The following is a 19,200-nucleotide window of genomic DNA, read 5'->3' as shown; positions in this document are numbered from 1 at the left end:
TTACTTCCCTCTGAAGATATACCAACAGTCATACATGCACTTGTATCATCTCAATTAGACTACTGCAATACCATCTACAGATATGTCCTCATACACCTTTGCTACAGACTTGCCAAACAGACCCTCTTGGCATGCCAGGTTGCATGAGAATTTTCTACCGTGTGGCACTTTTTTTTGCTTATTTTTGCTTAATCAGCATAGTATCCTTCCTTGTGCGTTCTAGTCGTATTGTGTTGTGACTAAGACGCATATTCGGAAATAAAAAAAGATGCCTGATGTTAGCAGAGTTGCATGGAACCTGGCAGCTCATTCACGCCAGGCATCTCATGCTAAACAGCGTATTGAAGCTAGATGTATGAGCAGTGTTGGAATGGGACATGAAGGGCCCACCGGGGGAATGCAGTGGTAGGGTCCCGTATGTGGGGGTGTGGCCAGTCTCCAAAGAGGTTTGGCTAACCATTAGAGAGTGCATGGTCTGGGTCCTTTGATAAGTATATTTAGTAAATACTGATAGTGCCAACCGGGGGTTTTCCCTGTACCCCGTGGACCAGTCCAACCTTGTGTATGAGTACAAATCTGTACCAGCAAAAGAATTGCACCGCTTCCAGCTGGTATGAAATGCAGCTGCCAGTCTGTTAACCAATTAGCCCTGTTCCAACCACATAACACCCACTGTCTACTCCCTCCACTGGTAGCCTGTAAGATGGGGAATCTTTTCAAGATTAGTTTACTGACTTTTGAAAGCCATACATAACCAGGATCCAAGGTACTTGATGCAGCTTCTGATTTCATGGTGCCCCGCTCGATAACTGCGATCTGCAGATAAGGACTTTTAGCAGTATCTTGAATCTCCTGCAATTCATCTAGGAGTCAAGCTTTTAGCCATACAGCTCCAATTCTATGGAACACGCGTCTATTGCACACTCCAGAATCCTTCAAAAACAAACTCAAGACTTTCCTGTTTACTCAAGCATTTCCTTAATGTCCCTTTAGTATCTCCATGCTCTCTGTATTTCATGAAAAGCTTTCCTGTACTTCATTGTTTCTGTACTATATTATGTTCATTCTATTATTTGAGTGCCTTGAGTCCTATTGGAGAAAGAGCACTGTATGAATAAATAGGATTTTAATTACCTACCGGTAAATCCTTTTCTTGTAGTCCGTAGGGGATATTGGGAATCCATTTAGTTTAGGAGGGGTATGGACGGGTCCACTAGGAGCCTTGGGCACTTTAAGAATTTGATAGTGTGCGCTGGCTCCTCCCTCTATGCCCCTCTTACCAGACTTAGTCTAGGAAACTGTGCCCAAGGAGACAGACATACTTTGAGAAAAGGTTAGATAAGGAAAGTGGTGAGATTACGAACCAGCACACACAGAACAATAGGAAGGCCATGCTAACCAAACTTGAAACATGAACAGCAACAGCTGAACCAACCAGAATACTTAACTAAGTACCAGTGCAGGAAGAACAAAGCACCGGGCGGGCGCTCAGTATCCCATACGGACTATGAGAAAAGGATTTACAGGTAGGCAATTAAAATCTTATTTTCTCTTACGTCCTCGAGGATACTGGGAATTTATTTAGTACCACGGGGAAGTACCAAAGCTCCCAAACTGGGTGGGAGAGTGCTGAGGTTCCTGCAGAACTGATTGACCAAACTGAAAGTCCTCAGAGGCAAAAGTATCGAACTTGTAAAACTTTGCAAAAGTGTTCAAACCTGACCAAGTAGCTGCTCAGCAGAGCTGTAAAGCCGAGACACCCCGGGCAGCTGCCCAAGAAGAACCCACTGACCTAGTAGAGTGGCCCTGTAAAGATTTTGGAACCGACAATCCTGCGTGGAATAAGCATGCTGGATAGTGAGCCTGATCCAGCGTGCAATAGACTGCTTTGAAGCAAGACACACAATTTTATTGGGATCATAGAGAACAAACAGCGAGTCGGATTTCCTGTGACAAGCTGTCCTCTTTAAGTACACCTTCAAAGCACTCACAACATCCAAAGACTTTGTAGTAGCAGAGGTGTCCGTAACAGCCGGAACCACAATAGGTTGGTTGATGTGAAACACGAACACCACCTTAGGAAGAAACTGCTGATGAGTTCTGAGTTCAGCTCTGTCCTCATGAGTCCTCATGAACATTAAGTAGGTGCTCTTGTGAGACAACGCCCCTAGCTCCGACACACTTCTTGCCTGAAGCCAAGGCTAACAGTGTGACGGTCTTCCACGTAAGGTACTTTACGTCAACCTCCTGTAACGGTTCAAACCAGTCCGATTGGAGAAACTGCAGCACCAAATTGAGATCCCAAGGTGCCGTGGGAGGCACAAAGGGAGGCTGGATGTGAAGAACACCTTTCAAGAATGTCTGGACCTCAGAGAGAGAAGCCAATTGTTTCTGAAAGTAAATAGACAAGGCCGAAATCTGGACTTTAACGGAGCCTAAGCGTAGGCCCACATCCACTACCGACTGCAGAAAAAGCAGGAGACGTCCCAGATGAAATTCCACCACAGAATATTGTCTGCTCTCACAGCAAGAGACATACTTCTTCCATATACGGTGGTAATGTTTAGACGTTACCCCCTTCCTGGTTTGGATCACAGTCAGGATGACCTTGTCAGTAATCCTCCTCCTGGCTAGAATCAGCCGTTCAACTTCCATGCCATTCCAGTCTTGATAGATGAACGGGCCCTGTTGCAGAAGATCCTCGCGAAGAGGTGGAGGCCATCTTGAGAAGATCCGCGTACCAGGCCCTTCGAGATCAGTCCAGAGCAATGAGGATTGCTTGAACCTTTAACATTTTTATTCTCTTTAGAATTCTTGGGATCAGAGGAAGTACACGTACACCAGCTGGTAGACCCATGGAGTTGTCAGAACGTCTGCCGCCACTGCTTGTGGGTCTCTCAACCTGGAGCAATACCACTTGAGCTTCTTGTTGAGTCGAGAGGCCATCATTTCGATCTGTGGATATCCCCATCGACGTGTCAACCACAGGACCACTTCTGGGTGGAGGCCCCACTCCCCCGGGTGCAGGTCGTGTCTGCTGAGGAAGTCTGCTTCCCAGTTGTCTACTCCTGGAATGAAGATTGCCGACAACATCACAGCGTGTTTTTCCCTCAGAGGAGAATTCTTGACACCTCTGACATTGCTGCTCTGCTCTTCGTTCTGCCCTGTCGGTTTATGTACGTTACCACCGTTACATTGTTCAACTGGACTTGAATGGCCTTATTCTGAAGTAGAGATGAGGCCTGCAGAAGGGCGTTGTAGATTACCCTGAGTTCCAGGATGTTTATTGGAAGGACGACTTCCTTGAAACTGCACCCCCTGTGTGACTGCTCCCCAACATCTGAGGCATGCGTATGTGGTTAGCAGAATCCAACTCTGAATCCTGAACCTTCGACCCTCGACGAGTTGAGAAGTCTGTAGCCACCACAGAAGGGAGATTCTGGCTCTTGGCGACAGACAGATCCTCTGGTGCATATGAAGATGCGATCTTGTCCATTTGTCCAACAGATCCAGCTGGAAGGGCCTCACATGAAACCTTCCGTACTGAAGCACCTCGTAAGAGGCCACCATTGTCCCCAGAAGGCGAATGCACAGATGCACCGAGATCCGGGTTGGCTTCAGGACAGCCCGAACCATCGACTGGATTACCGTAGCCTTCTCCAAGGGAAGGAACACTCTCTGACACTCTGTGTCCAGTATCATTCCCAGGAAAGGAAGCCTCTGCACCGGTTCCAGGTGAGATTTTGGTAAGGTCAGAATCCACCCGTGATCCAGGAGTAGTCTGGTTGAGAGGCCAATGCTGTCCAACAACCGCTCCCTGGACGGTGCCTTTATCAGAAGATCGTCCAGGTATGGAATTATGGTGCTCATTCCGAGTTGTTCGCTCGCTAGCAGTTTTTAGCAGCCGTGCAAACGCATTGTCGCTGCCCACTGGGGAGTGTATTTTCGCTTTGCAGAAGTGCAAACACCTGTGCAGCAGAGCGCCTGCAAAAAATAGGATATTAATAACCTACCGGTAAATCCTTTTCTCGTAGTCCGTAGAGGATGCTGGGGTCCAATTTTAGTACCATGGGGTATAGACGGTTCCGCAGGAGCCTTCGGCACTTTCAGACTTTTTAACAGTGTGAACTGGCTCCTCCCTCTATGCCCCTCCTCCAGACCTCAGTATAGGATCTGTGCCCGAGGAGACGGACATTTTCGAGAGAGGAATTACTATTAAACTTGTGTCGAGATTCACACCAGCTCACACCATACACAAAAAACATGTCGGCTAACATGGCCTTTAACATAACTCATGTCAACCAGCATGTATAACATAACAGCACAGCTGTCAACATCTAAACACATGTGTGTAAAAAGATAAACGTAATCAGCAGGAAAAAATGAGCACTGGGCTGGTGCCCAGCATCCTCTACGGACTACGAGAAAAGGATTTACCGGTAGGTTATTAAAATCCTATTTTCTCTTACGTCCTAGAGGATGCTGGGGTCCATTTTAGTACCATGGGGATGTACCAAAGCTCCCAGTACATGCGGGAAAGTGCTAATGTTCATGCAGAACAGACTGACCAAATTTTAGGTTGTCAGCAGCCAAAGTGTCAAACTTATAAAACTTAGCAAATGTGTTTGCACCTGACCAAGTAGCAGCTCAGCAGATTTGTAAAGCCGAGACACCCCGGGCAGCCACCCAGGACGAACCCACTTTCCTAGTAGAGTGGGCTTTTACCGAAGTCGGTAACGGCAATCCTGCCGTGGAATGAGCGTGCTGAATGGTACCCCTGATCCAGCGCGCAATAGTCTGCTTAGAAGCAGGACCCCCAATCTTGTTGGGGTCATAGAGGACAAACAAAGAATCTGTTTTCCTTATCCTAGCCGTTCTTGCAACATAAATCCTCAATGCTCTGACGACATCCAAGGATTTTGAGACGGCTGAAGTGTCAGAAGCCACTGGCACCACCACTGGTTGGTTGATATGAAAAGAAGACACAACCTTCGGAAGAAAGTGCTGACATGTTCTCAGTTCAGCGCTATCTTCATGAAATATTAAGTAAGGACTCTTGTGTGAGAGAGCTCCTAACTCAGACACCCGTCTGCCGGAGGCCAAGGCCAACAGCATGACCACTTTCCAAGTGAGAAACTTCAACTCTACGTCTTGTAGAGGCTCAAACCAGTCCGATTTAAGGAACTGCAACACCACATTAAGATCCCATGGCGCCGCAGGAGGCACAAAGGGAGGTTGGATGCACAGAACCCCCTTCACGAACGTCTGGACCTCAGAAAGAGAAGCCAATTGTTTTTGAAAGAAAACTGACAAGGCCGAAATCTGAACCTTGATAGATCCTAATCTCAATCCAGCATCCACACCCACCTGTAGAAATAGGAGAAGACGTCCTAATTGAAACTCCACCGCAGGAGACTTCTTGGATTCACACCAAGATACATATTTTCTCCAAATACGATGGTAATGTTTGCATGTTACCCCTTTCCTGGCCAGCATAAGTGTCGGAATGACTTCATTGGGAATACCCTTACGGGTTAGGATCTGGTGCTCAATAGCCATGCCGTCAAACACAGCCGCGGTAAGTCCTGATAAACTAATGGCCCCTGCTGAAGCAGGTCCTCGCGAAGAGGAAGAGGTCGAGGATCTTCCAGTAATAACTCTTGAAGATCTGGATACCAAGCCCTCCTTGGCCAGTCTGGAGCAAAGAGTATTGCTCAAACTCTTGTTCTTCTGATGATTTTGAGAACTTTCGGAATAAGTGGAAGTGGAGGGGAAAGATACACCGACTGAAAAACCCACTGGGTCACCTGTGCATCTACCGCTATTGCTTGTGGGTCTCTCGACCTGGAACAATATTTCTGAAGCTTCTTGTTGAGGCGTGATGCCATCATATCCACTTGAGGAACGCCCCAATGACTTGATATCTCCGCAAAGACTTCTGGGTGGAGGCCCCATTCTCCTGGATGGAGATCGTGTCTGCTGAGGAAGTCTGCTTCCCAGTTGTCCACTCCCGGAATGAAAATTGCCGACAGAGCTTTTGCATGTCTTTCTGCCCAGAGGAGTATCTTTGTCACCTATGTCATTGCCGCTCTGCTTTTTGCTCCGCCTTGACGGTTTATGTAAGATACTGCCATTACATTGCCTGACTGGAACTGCATGGGACGACCTTAAAGAAGGTGTGCCGCTTGATGAAGACTGTTGTACACAGCTCTCAACTACAGAATGTTTATGTGAAGACTGGTTTCTTGACTTGACTATCTTCCTTGGAAGCTTTCGCCTTGCGTGACTGCTCCCCATCCTCGGAGACTTGCATTCGTGGTCACCAGGATCCAGGCCTGAATCCCGAACCTGCGTCCCTCCAGGAGGTGAGACATTTGTAGCCACCACATGAGCAAAATTCTGGCTTTTGCTGACAAGATTATCTTTTGATGCATGTGGAGATGCGACCAGGACCATTGTCCAGTGGGTCCCACTGGAAGACCCTGGCATGGAGCGCCTCGTAAGCCGCTACCATTTTCCCCAACAGGCGAATGCACTGATGAATTGATACTGTTCTTGGTCTCAAAAGTTGTTTGACCATGCTCTGGATCTCCTGAGCCTTTTCCACTGGTAGAAATACTCTCTGTACTTTGGTGTCCAGTATCATTCCCAAAAATGATAACCTCATCGTCGGTTCCAACTGAAATTTTGGAAAGTTGATGATCCAACGTGCTGTTGAAGTACCGTCAGGGCTAACGCTATGTTTTGGATTAGCTTGTCCCTGGATCTTGCTTTTATGAGGAGATCGTCCAAGTATGGAATTATGTTGACTCCTTGTTTGCGAAGGAGAACCATCATCTCCGCCATCATCTTGGTGAATATTCTCGGAGCCGTGGAGAGCCCGAACGGTAATGTCTGGAATTGGTAATGGCAATCCTGAACTGCAAACCTCAGGTATGCTTGATGTGGTGGGTAAATGGGGACATGCAAGTAAGCATCCTTGATGTCCACTGACACCAGAAATTCCTTTTCTTCCAAGCTGGAAATCACCGCTCTCAAGGACTCCATCTTGAATTTGAATCTTTTCAAATAAAGATTCAGAGATTTTAGGTTTAAAATCGGTCTGACCGAGCCATCCGGCTTCGGTACTACAAACAGGCTTGAATAAAAACCTTGATTCCTTTGTTCGGCAGGAACTAAGGCAATTACTTTGTCTTGACATAATTTGTGTATTGCGTTCAGGACATTTGTGCTGCCTTCAGCAGTAACTGGTAAGGCTGATTTGAAAAATCAGCATGGGGAAGGGCTTGAAATTCCAATTTGTAACCTTGGGATATTATCTGCGAAATCCAAGGATCCAGGTCTGAGCGAAACCAGTCTTGGCTGAAAAATAGTAGACGTGCCCCCACCCGATCGCACTCCCGCAGGGCAGCCCCAGCGTCATGCTGTGGCTTTTGCAGAAGTAGTTGCTGACTTCTGCTCCTGGAAGCCTGAGGGTGTTGTAGGTTTTCTACCCTTTCCTCTCCCTTTTCCTGTGAAAAAAAGGGGAACTTTTAGCCTTTTGTACTTGTTGGGTCGAAAGGACTGCATAGTATGAGAATTATATACTTTTTTAGCCCGTGGAGCTGCCGACGGCAGAAATGCTGATTTGCCAGATGTAGTAGTTGAAATCATGGCATCTAGTTTCTCTCCAAAGAGGGCCTCACCATTGTAGGGGAGTGCCTCAATATTTCTTTTGGATTCTGCATCAGCATTCCATTGGCGTATCCAAAGCGCCCTGCGGGCCGACATCGCTATAGCAGAGGCCCATGAGCCCAGTAAGCCTACATCCTTCATAGCCTCAACCAAGTAACCTGCAGAATCTTTGATATGAACTAGAATTTGCAGCATGTCATCTTTATTGACCGTGTCAATATTAACAATCAAGTTATCTGCCCATTTTTCCACTGCGTTACCTACCCACGCAGAAGCAATTGTGGGCCTAAGCAACGTACCCGTAGCAACATAGAAAGACTTTAAAGTCATCTCTAATTTGCGGTCAGCAGGTTCTTTTAATGAAGCTGACCCTGGGGCAGGTAAAATGATTTTCTTTGACAACCTAAAGACTGAAGGGTCTATCATTGGGGGTGACTCCCACTTATGCCTATCCTCTTCAGGGAAAGGGGATAACAAATTTCTTTTCCGGGTTAGCCCAGGATTCCTCAAAAAATTTAAGTCCTTAAACGGAGGAAAAGTCACCACCTGTTTTTTATTTAATTTAAAATAATCTTTTTCCTCAGGTGGAGGTGTTGTGTCAGGAAATTCCAACACCTCTTTTATAGCGACTATCATACATTGATGGTCTTAGCCAGTTTGGGGTCTACCCCCCTCAAATCCCCAGTGTCGACGTCAATGTCGGAATCTGTGTCAGTGTCCCTTTGCATAATTTGGGCCAGGGACCTTTTCTGCGAACTGGAGGGGTCCCGAGTGTATGATGTGGAACAATCAGCAAATAAAGCATCTTCCACAGACTGTCTCCAATGCTTTGTCTATTCCTCAGACTCATGGAATTTCTTCGCTAATTTAGACATATTACTCTGCAGCTTTCTCACCCACACAGGCTCAGAACACTCTTGTGCCTCTAAAATAGGTTTCTCTGGGGAAGAGCTTTCTCTAGACATGGTACACACGTGTACAGTCACACCACTCGCACACGGGAGCTAATAGGGACAGACCTACACTAATGTCTGTCAGAGGGACCCAGAGGGAATTGCCAGTCCACAACACGCACCCTATATGTATTGCATACAATGAATATACATATATACCAACACAGCACTTATATCTAATGTGAAGCCCGCAGACTTCAATAAATTATGTGCTCCCCTCCCCTCTATAACACCCTGGTACTTGTATCAGCGATGTGTGAGGAGAAGCAGCGTGCAGGATCAGCGCTCTGGCGTCTCTGTGAGGAGAAAATGGCGCCAATTGAGTGTTACAAGCAATTCTGAGGAGAAGCCCCGCCTCCTGTAATGGTGCGGTTCAGCCACAGTAACATTATATTTATACTGGCAGGGGTATGTACACCAGCGGCTCCCTTGTGTGTACTTTAATGCCAGTGAGAGTAAGGATTTATCATGTCCCTCAGAGCGCTCCCCCCCCCCCCCACGCATGCTCTGCCCCCTGTGCTGAGAGACATGTTGCTGCGCAGCGTCCCGCGCTGCGCTGGTACCTTTATGCCGCCATGATGACCGGAGGGCCCCTCTCTGCAGGTCTCCGCTAAATAATCACCAGCCTTCTGACTTCTGGCTCTGTTAGGGGGTGGCGGCAGTGCTGTGGGAGTGAGCAGCAGCCAGGCAAGGGCTGTGTTGTTCAGTACCCTTCAGGAGCTAATGGTGTCCTGTCAGCAGAAGCAGAGCCATTAAACTAACTGAGAAGTTGGTTCTTACTTCCCCCCCTAAGTCCCACGAAGCAGGGAAGCTGTTGCCAGCAGCTTCCCTGTAAAGTAAAAAACCTAACAAAGTCTTTTCCAGCAGAACTCTGTAGAGCTCCACTGGTGTGCATCCAGTCTCCGGGGCACATTTTCTAAACTGAGGTCTGGAGGAGGGGCATAGAGGGAGGAGCCAGTTCACACTGTTTAAAAGTCTTAAAGTGCCGAAGGCTCCTGCAGAACCGTCTATACCCCATGGTACTAAAATGGACCTCAGCATCATCTAGGACGTAAGAGAAACATTTTGTGCAAAACAAGACCAGCCCTGGACTTACTCTTCGTGTGCATTGATTCTAATGTTGGAGGGTTGGCTTTTTTTATGTCACGCACCCGCCCAGCGTTCGCCCAGCCACGCCTGCATTTTCCCTGGCACGCCTGCGTTTTTCTAACGGTTAGGTGACACCCAGAACGCCCCCTTCCTGTCAAACTTCTTGCGGCCGCCAGTGCGAATGAAAACGTCGCTAGAACCTGTGTAAAGCACAAAGGACTTTGTACCCTACGTCACGCGTGCGCATTGCGGTGCCTATGCATGCGCAGAAATGCCAAATTTTAGCCTGATGGCTGCACTGAGAACAACGGCAGCTACCGATCAACTCGGAATAACCCCCAATGTTCACTCCATGTTTGCAGAGTAGAAACATCATCTTTGCCATCACTTTGGTGAACACTCTCGGTGCCGTGGAGACAGTGCCGTAACTACACATTTTAGCGCTATGTGCAATAAACAGCATTGACGCCCCCCCTGTTTTTAAAATAGAGCCAGTGATTGCCGTAGGTGCGCAATAAAAATATAGGGACCAAGCTTCATGGGGAAGGGGCGTGACCACAAATAATACCAATTCATATTACGCTGTACAGTAGTCTCCATTATTAAAATTACGCCGCACAGCACCACTTACACACATTGCTTCAGGTAGAGTCCCCTTTTACACACTTTGCCAGGTAGAGTCCCCTTTTACACACTGCGCCATGTAGAGTCCCCTTTTACACACTGCGCCAGGTAGAGTCCCCTTTTACACACTGCGCCAGGTAGAGTCCCCTTTTACACATTGCACCAGGTAGAGTCCCAAAACTGTAACAGGACACATCTGTACAATGGGTTACATTGTACTGTTCCAGAACACACATACACCACTGCAATGTTCTAATACACACAAACACACACACACACACACACACACACACACACACACACACACACACACACACTGGGTTACACTGCAAAGCTCCAGCACACACACACACACACACACACACACACACACACACACGGTTACGCTGCACTGCCACACACACACACACACACACAACACACACACACACACACACACACACACACACACACACTGGGTTACACTGCAAAGCTCCAGCACACACACACAGGGTTACGCTGCACTGCTACACACACACACACACACACACACACACACACACACACACACACACACATATATTTACACTGCACTGCATAGGGTTACACACACTGCACAAGGGAGAGGAGGAAGAAGATTAGACCTCCCATAACACTTCCACTCACCTGCTGCTGGCATATCATCAGCAGCCATTGTCAATGGCAGCAACCTCCCCTCTCAGTCCGCAGCACAGTCCCATGCCCAGCCGGAGCTATGCTGTAAAAACTGTCAGCGGCGCAGAGGAGTGGGGACGGCGCCTCTCCTCTCCGGCCATAATGGAAGCAGTGTCGTGCTAGTGGGATGCCGCGTGCTGCCCAATCACTGTGGCCAGCAGTGATCGGGACACGCAGAAGAAGGAGCCGCGGGTGCAATGGGGAGCCAGGGAGGCACACAACCTGCAGCGCTGTGCAAGTATCCGGGCAGCGCCGCGGACCTGCAGGTGTTGCCAGCGGTCCTGTGCCCACAGTGCACATGTGCTGTGTGCCAGGCACCGCTGGCACACACCTTGTTATGGCACTGCGTGGAGAGACCAAATGGTAGGGCCTGGAACTTGTAGTGACAGTCCTGCAGTGCAAACCGTAGATAAGCCTGATGAGGCGTCCAGATCGGAATGTGAAGGTACGCATCCTTGATATCCAGAGACACTAGGAATTCCCCCCTCCGCCATACCTGAGATCACCGCTCTCAGAGACTCCATCTCGAATTTGAACACTCGTAAGTACGGGTTCAACGACTTGAGATTCAAAATTAAAAAAAAACAAGTTGCAATAATATCCCTTGTTTTGCAGATGAGGTGGAACTGGATCAATGACCTGAGTCTGTACCAGTTTTTGAATGGCATCCTGTAAGGTTATACTTGCCTCTTGCAAAACTGGTAAGCCTGATTTTAAGAATCTGTGAGGTGGGAGCTCCTGAAACTCCAGTCTGCAGCCCTGGGAAATAAGATCTATGACCCAGGGATCCTGGCACAAACCTGTCCAGATGTGACTGAAAAATTTTAGTCTGGCTCCCATCCGCCAGTCTTCCAGGCATCTCGGTCCACCGTCATGCTGAAGGCTTTGAAGAAGCAAAGCCTGAGCTCTATTCCTGAGAACCGGCAGTTGCTGGTTTGCATGTTTTACCTCTAGTGCCTCTGTTGGTTGTAGAAGAACCTCTGGTTTTGCCCTTAAACATGACAGTCCGAAAGGACTGTAGATTAGGTCCTAAGTAGGCCTTCCTGACTGGGGGAGCAGCAGAAGGAAGATATGTTGACTTACCTGTAGTAGCTTTGGCGATCCATTTGTCTAGTTCATCTCCAAATAAGGCCTCTCCTGTGAAGGGTAGGCCTTCCACTCCTTTCCTGGAATCCGTGTCAGCAGTCCACTGGCGTAGCCATAAGCCTCTGCGTGCTGACACTGCAATAGCAGTGATGCATGCATCAAGCAAGCCTATTTCTTTTATGGCTTCCACCATAAAGTTCGCAGAGTCTGTATATGTTACAGGAGTAAAATAATCTCCCCCTGAGGCAAGGTATCTAACCCCTAAAGTAGGTTACCTAACCATTTGCTGATGGCCTTAGTAATCCACCCACATGCTATAATGGGTCTCTGGGCCACCCCAGCAGCTGTATACAAGGATTTGAGTGTAGTCTCAATGCTACGAGCAGCCGTGTCTTTTAGGGAGGCTGCACCTGGTACAGGCAATACAATTTTCCGTGACAGCCTGGATACTGATGCATCCACTATCGGTGGATTCTTCCATTTTTTCCTATCCTCAGGAGGAAAAGGAAAAGATGACAGCAACCTTTTGGGAATTTTAAATTTCCTATCAGGATTTACCCACGGTTCTTCGAACAGGGTATTTCGTTCCTTTGACACAGGAAAAGTGGCTCAGGATTTATTTTTTATATTAAAATAAGATTCCTCAGTCTTCTCTGTCACCTTATCAGGGATATGCAGAACCTCTCTGATAGCTTCTATGAGAGCCTCTATTCCTTGTGACAGAGTAGCCTCCCCCACCTCTGGGTCCACCTCCCCCTCCTCCATATCTGACCCTTCATTATCAGAGTCAGACTGCAGGATATGGGCCAAAGTGCATTTTTGGGAACAAATGGCAGGGGACTGAGACGCTGGTTTGGGTTCTGAGTCTCTTTTCATAAATTCAGTCATCGATTGCCTTAAGTATTGTGTCTCTTTCTCATTGCGGGACAATTTAGTAGAAATATTGGATATCATTCTCCTAATGGAGTCCAGCCAAGCTGGCTCTGCCCCGCTAGCCTGGAAAGGTACACTGCACTGAGTACACAGTAGTGAACCCCCTGGAGAAGAGGAACACTGTGCCTTACATGAAACACACTCTATATCTGACATACTGTGACAGTGACAGCACGCACAAACAGGAACAGGTTAAATGCACAATTAACCCACAAAGAGCACTTCCAGGGAGACACAGAGATATTATGGAGCCAGCACACGGCACACTTACTGCTAATGCCAAGCTTAGCCGGGTCGCAGACTAAGTACTTAGATTAGGGACTCAGTACACTAATAATCGTTTCTCCCCCCCCCCCTTCCCCCCCCGCTATGACACCCTGGCACCGCTGAGGTAATCTGGAGTCTCTCCGGCGGAGCTGCGTGTCCCTGTCAGTCAGCGTCTGTGTCCACTGCAGAGGGAAAATGGCGCTGGTGAGCTGCTGGATCCGCTCATAGTGAAGCCCCGCCCCTTCAATGGCGCGCGGTCCTCCAGCTCTATTTTATACTGGCTGAGATAATTTTGTGCTTAAAATGGAGCCAGCCCCCTTTTGAGTCTGTAATGCCAGTCTGGGTACTGTGTACACATATAGTGTACTGAGACTCAGTTCGCCCCCTCAGAAGCCGTGCGTCTGCACTGTGTACTGAGTCTGGAGATGCAGCCGCCCCATGTAGAAGCCTCCTTCAAGAGGTTGGGCCGTTCCCCCCCTAAGTCCCATGAAGCAGGCAGGCTGGTGCCACCCAGTCCTGCCTGAAAATAAGAAACAGATAAAATAAATGCAGAAAACTCTTCAGGAGCTTCCAGCGACGTGACCGGCTCCTACGGGCACATTTTCTAAACTGTGTCTGGAATGAGGGGCATAGAGGGAGGAGCCAGAGCACACTATCAAATTCTTAAAGTGTCCAAGGCTCCTAGTGGACCCGTCTATACCCCTCCTAAACTAAATTTTACCCAGTATCCCCAAGGACGTAAGATAAATTATTATTATTATTATTATTATTATTATTATGTTACAACCAATTAATTACCTTTCTAACAAATTAGAAACAACTTCTTGTCTCCATGGCCATCAACAAATCAGCTGGACCTTGTTAATAAGTAGAGTTTTGAACACTGAGTGGTCATTTCTACACCCTGTCAGTGGCTGTGTTATCTTCAGGACACTGTTATGCCTCTCCATCAACCCTACACCCATTCTATGTCCCTGCCCATCTAATTTACTAAAAAAACAAAAAACAAAAAAAACAAACGAGTTTAACATCTACACAAATGCATGAAATATTGTATGCCCTACTAATGCAGTAATCATCTATTAGCGACAGTGGAGCAATCTTAATCAGTCAATTACAGTGTTGGGTACTGTCATCATCTGTGATTTTCACTTGCCTCTAACCACCTGCAAATAATACAGCTTTTTCAGGTGTATATATTATGGCTGATGCCTACAAGTTAGTAGGTGCAAAGCAGAAGTGAGCAAGGAGATTAGTCCATACATTGATTCCAAACCAAAGTAGGTTTTATTGAATATAACAAGGTACACATAATAGAAGACAAACAGTAGTAAATACAATAGGGTATTAATCTGTCTTGGGATAAGTACTGTACAGTACTGTGGCACTCCAATAACGCAGTGACAAACTTGTGCACATGCAGATACTTTTGTAGAGGTATATAAACAAGTCCTGCACCTGGAGTCTAGACAGTCTAACCTTTAAGTTTGGTGAATAATATTTACTCAGACATGCAATGTTATTTAGACAGATGGCAGAACATACTGATTCACAATTTAACTACATATCTATATATATATATCCTTCTTTGGTCTGAATGCGTTTGCAGTTGCAGAAACACGTTTTTGCTGTTCTCATCTTATGCTAGCAAACCCTGTCCCACCTATCCAGATGCAAACAGGTAAGAGGCAACATCACATAAATCTACATAAGAATAACTTGATGCTCATGTAAGTGAAGAGTAACAGTAGCATAATAATAGATGGCACTTTACTATTAATCAGGTTTGTTGAAAAAGGAATATTTAAACTAAAAGTGACCAAAACCATTTAGTCAGGTGATAGAAAACCTAGTGGCCACTTTCGTATTTTATTTATTTATTAACAGTTTCTTATATAGCGCAGCATATTCCGTTGCGCTTTACAATTAAAACAACAGTAATAGAACAAAACAAGGTAAAAACAGACAGACACAGAGGTAGGAAGGCCCTGCTCGCAAGCTTACAATCTGTGGAATTTATAATGGGTGCAGTGTGTGCAGTGCACACATGTCTCTTAGTCCAGGGGGGCTTACACCGCTCACGCTGCGGCCATTTTCACAGAGTTCTGCGCATGCGAGTAGAGAAATGACTGGGAAAATGGCCACCGCGCCATTTTACCGGAGATCCGCACATGCGCAGTGGAGTCTGAGCCTTCTAGTGCTCAGGCTCTCAGCGCTGCCAGCAGAGAGGAGGGGGCCTGAACAGAGGATGCTGCACATGGGCCTCCTCCTCTCTTAAAGCACCCCTGCATGTGGCCCATTTATCAAGCTGACGAGCCCCATAATAATGCGTAAATAGGACTAAAATAAGAAAACTGGCTTTTTAACAAGTGTCTAACATGCAGAACAGCAGCATACCACCATTCCCAGAAAATGTATGTGGACATTGCATTTGTTCCTGACTGTGAAACCTAACGCCATCTTCAGCCATTCTTCCACTATGGGAGCAGCTGACTGCAGAGAGATCTTCTGGCATCTCATAAGAGGGCCAGAGCCGTTCACGATGAACATCACAACTATTCCACTTTGCACATGCGTGGCAGAGTCCAACCCATCATAAAATAAAAGCGTTAATCACATTATTTTTCAGTTATAGCTGGGACAGGCTTTTATCGGAGCCCGTGTCCTGGAGACTGGCCATTAACAACTTGCCCTGAAATAACATTCCAAGTGACCACGATATGCCGCAAAAAGGAATGTCAGATTTTGAGGTACTGCATTAACGTGATTATTGTTAAATAGGCCCGATAGTGCCTTTTAGTTCTATGGGCCAAATGTATTAAGCCTTAACAAGTGATAAAGTGCAGAAGGATAAACAGTAATAAATGACCATAAATGCCGTTCCCCATAGCCCTGTGGGAATCTCTTCCATGTCCCTGGATCCCGGATCTCCAGCAGAAAGCAGCACCTGACTACATGTCTGCATCCACAGTGCACCTGTAAGAGGAGCCATGCCAATGCAGCGGGAAAACAAGGAAACAACTTTTAGCGAAGTAACCCATGGGGTTTCATTGGTACCACAGACAGTACAGATAGGGGCGTTTTAACAGAGGGGGGGACCCCTGTGCAGTCTCCGGGTAGGCCGTTTCCTCTGTACGGCGCAGTAGTCTCCAATATTGTACCAGAGTCTACTGCACATGTGCAGGTCTCCAGAAACATGGCGCCCGTCATGTTCTGGAGACCAATTTAACTACTGCGCATGCGCTGCATTCATTTTGGGTGTGATTCTTGCATTGGCTGCAGGGACTCTGTAAAGGTAAGTATTAAAATATGAATGCAGTGTGTGCACTGTGGGTCTTCAATGAATACAGATCTTACTGCCCAATGGGGGATTTGCACTTGTGTACAGCATAATAGGGAAAAAATATTGTGACTTTGTTTACAATATACTTTTTCACTTTCAAAGTCTTTGGGGTAAATTTACTAAGATTCGTATTTTCCCGTTTGAGGTCAAAGTTCAATCACGAATGACATCGCAAGTGTAAATTTGCAACTTTTTGAATTTATTACGAATAATTTACTAAGCTGACGTATTCTGCATTTTCGTTTTTTTCGATGTCATTCGTTTTTTTAGGCAGTGTTTTACGTGAGTGACTTGTAAAACACTGCCGACTTTAATACAATGAATCTCGGCCGGATCTGAGAGATCCGTGCTGGGCTTCATTGTGCACCTTGTAAAAAAATAAATAAAATGTTTAAACTTAAAAAAAAATTGCGTGGGGTCCCCCCTCCTAAGCCAAACCAGCCTCGGGCTCTTTGAGCCGGTCCTGGTTGCAAAAATATGGGAAAAAAATTGACAGGGGATCCCCCATATTTAAGCAACCAGCACCGGGCTCTGCGCCTGGTCCTGGTTCCAAAAATACGGGGGACAAAAAGCGTAGGGGTCCCCCGTATTTTTGAAACCAGCACCGGGCTCCACTAGCTGGACAGATAATGCCACAGCCGGGTGTCACTTTTATACAGCGCCCTGCGGCCGTGGCATTAAATACCCAACTAGTCACCCCTGGCCGGGGTACCCTGGAGGAGTGGGAACCCCTTAAATCAAGGGGTCCCCCCCTCCAGCCACCCAAGGGCCAGGAGTGAAGCCCGAGGCTGTCCCCCACATCCAAGGGCTGCGGATGGGGGGCTGATAGCCTTTGTTGAAAGTGTTGAATATTGTTTTTAGTAGCAGTACTACAAGTCCCAGCAAGCCTCCCCCGCAAGCTGGTACTTGGAGAACCACAAGTACCAGCATGCGGCGGAAAACCGGGCCCGCTGGTACCTGTAGTACTACTACTAAAATAATACCCCAATAAAGACATAAGACACACACCTTGAAAGTATAACTTTAATACATACATCCACACCACCATATACACATACTTACACGAGGGTCGGTCCTCTTCTCCATGTAGAATCCATGGTGTACCTGTTGAAAAAATTATACTCACAAAATCCAGGGTAGAAGGCTCTTCTGCTTGTAATCCATTAGTAATCCACGTACTTGTCAAAATAAAAAAACGGACACCCGACCTCGAACTGAAAGGGGCCCCATGTTTTCACATGGGACCCCTTTCCCCGAATGCCAGAAACCCCCTCTGACTGATGTCTAAGAGGGTTTCTTCAGCCAATCAGGGAGCGCCACGTTGTGGCACCCTCCTGATCGGCTGTGTGCTCCTGTACTGTCTGACAGGCGGCACACGGCAGTGTTACAATGTAGCGCCTATGCGCTCCATTGTAACCAATGGTGGGAACTTTGTGGTCAGCGGTTGACCGAAAGTAACCTCACCGCTGACCACAAAGTTCCCACCCTTGGTTACAATGGAGCGCATAGGCGCTACATTGTAACACTGCCGTGTGCCGCCTGTCAGACTGAAGAAACCCTCTTAGACATAAGTCAGAGGGGGTTTATGTCTTTATTGGGGTATTTTTTTAGTAGTAGTACTACAGGTACCAGCGGGCCCGGTTTTCCGCTGCATGCTGGTACTTGTGGTTCTCCAAGTACCAGCTTGCGGGGGAGGCTTGCTGGGACTTGTAGTACTGCTACTAAAAACAATATTCAACACTTTCAACAAAGGCTATCAGCCCCCCATCCGCAGCCCTTGGATGGGGGGGACAGCCTCGGGCTTCACCCCTGGTCCTTGGGTGGCTGGAGGGGGGGACCCCTTGATTTAAGGGGTTCCCACTCCTCCAGGGTACCCCGGCCAGGGGTGACTAGTTGGGTATTTAATGCCACGGCCGCAGGGCGCTGTATAAAAGTGACCACCGGCTGTGGCATTATCTGTCCAGCTAGTGGAGCCCGGTGCTGGTTTAAAAAATACGGGGGACCCCTACGCTTTTTGTCCCCCGTATTTTTGGAACCAGGACCAGGCGCAGAGCCCGGTGCTGGTTGCTTAAATATGGGGGATCCCCTGTCAATTTTTTTCCCATATTTTTGCAACCAGGACCGGCTCAAAGAGCCCGAGGCTGGTTTGACTTAGGAGGGGGGACCCCACGCATTTTTTTTAAACAAATTCAAACATTTCCCACCCCTTCCCACTGAAAAACATGCACGGATCTCATGGATCCGTGCATGCCTATCCAATCACGGTAAAAAAAAGCAGGTCTGGTTTTTTTTAGCACTTTTTCACGAATTGTATTTCAGCACGGCAGTGTTTGGCTATTGTCGGCAGTGTTTGTGATTTGCACTTTTTAGTAAATTCCCGATTTCTACCAAATTGCAGGCGTATATGACAGATGGTGTATTGATTCGTGATTTTTTCCTAGGACTTCCAAAATATTACGAATGCCCTCATCACTGCCGTGATTTTTGCTTAGTAAATTACCGAGATGACACTTTGAAGAAAAAACGGCATCTCGTCAA

General features: G+C 47.2%; 1 protein-coding gene across 3 annotated transcripts in view; it reads right to left on the bottom strand.

Annotated features, from left to right (window-relative positions):
• The window catches only part of HMCN1 (hemicentin 1), a 1,072,092-nt gene that overhangs the window by 294,164 nt on the left and 758,728 nt on the right, over positions 1-19,200 (bottom strand). The gene's annotated exons all lie outside the window — the stretch shown is intronic.

The sequence above is a fragment of the Pseudophryne corroboree genome, chromosome 9, assembly GCF_028390025.1.
Source record: "Pseudophryne corroboree isolate aPseCor3 chromosome 9, aPseCor3.hap2, whole genome shotgun sequence".
Taxonomy (NCBI): Eukaryota; Metazoa; Chordata; class Amphibia; order Anura; family Myobatrachidae; genus Pseudophryne; species Pseudophryne corroboree.
Note: the sequence above shows the minus strand (reverse complement) of the source record. Positions and strands in the feature narration are given on the sequence as shown.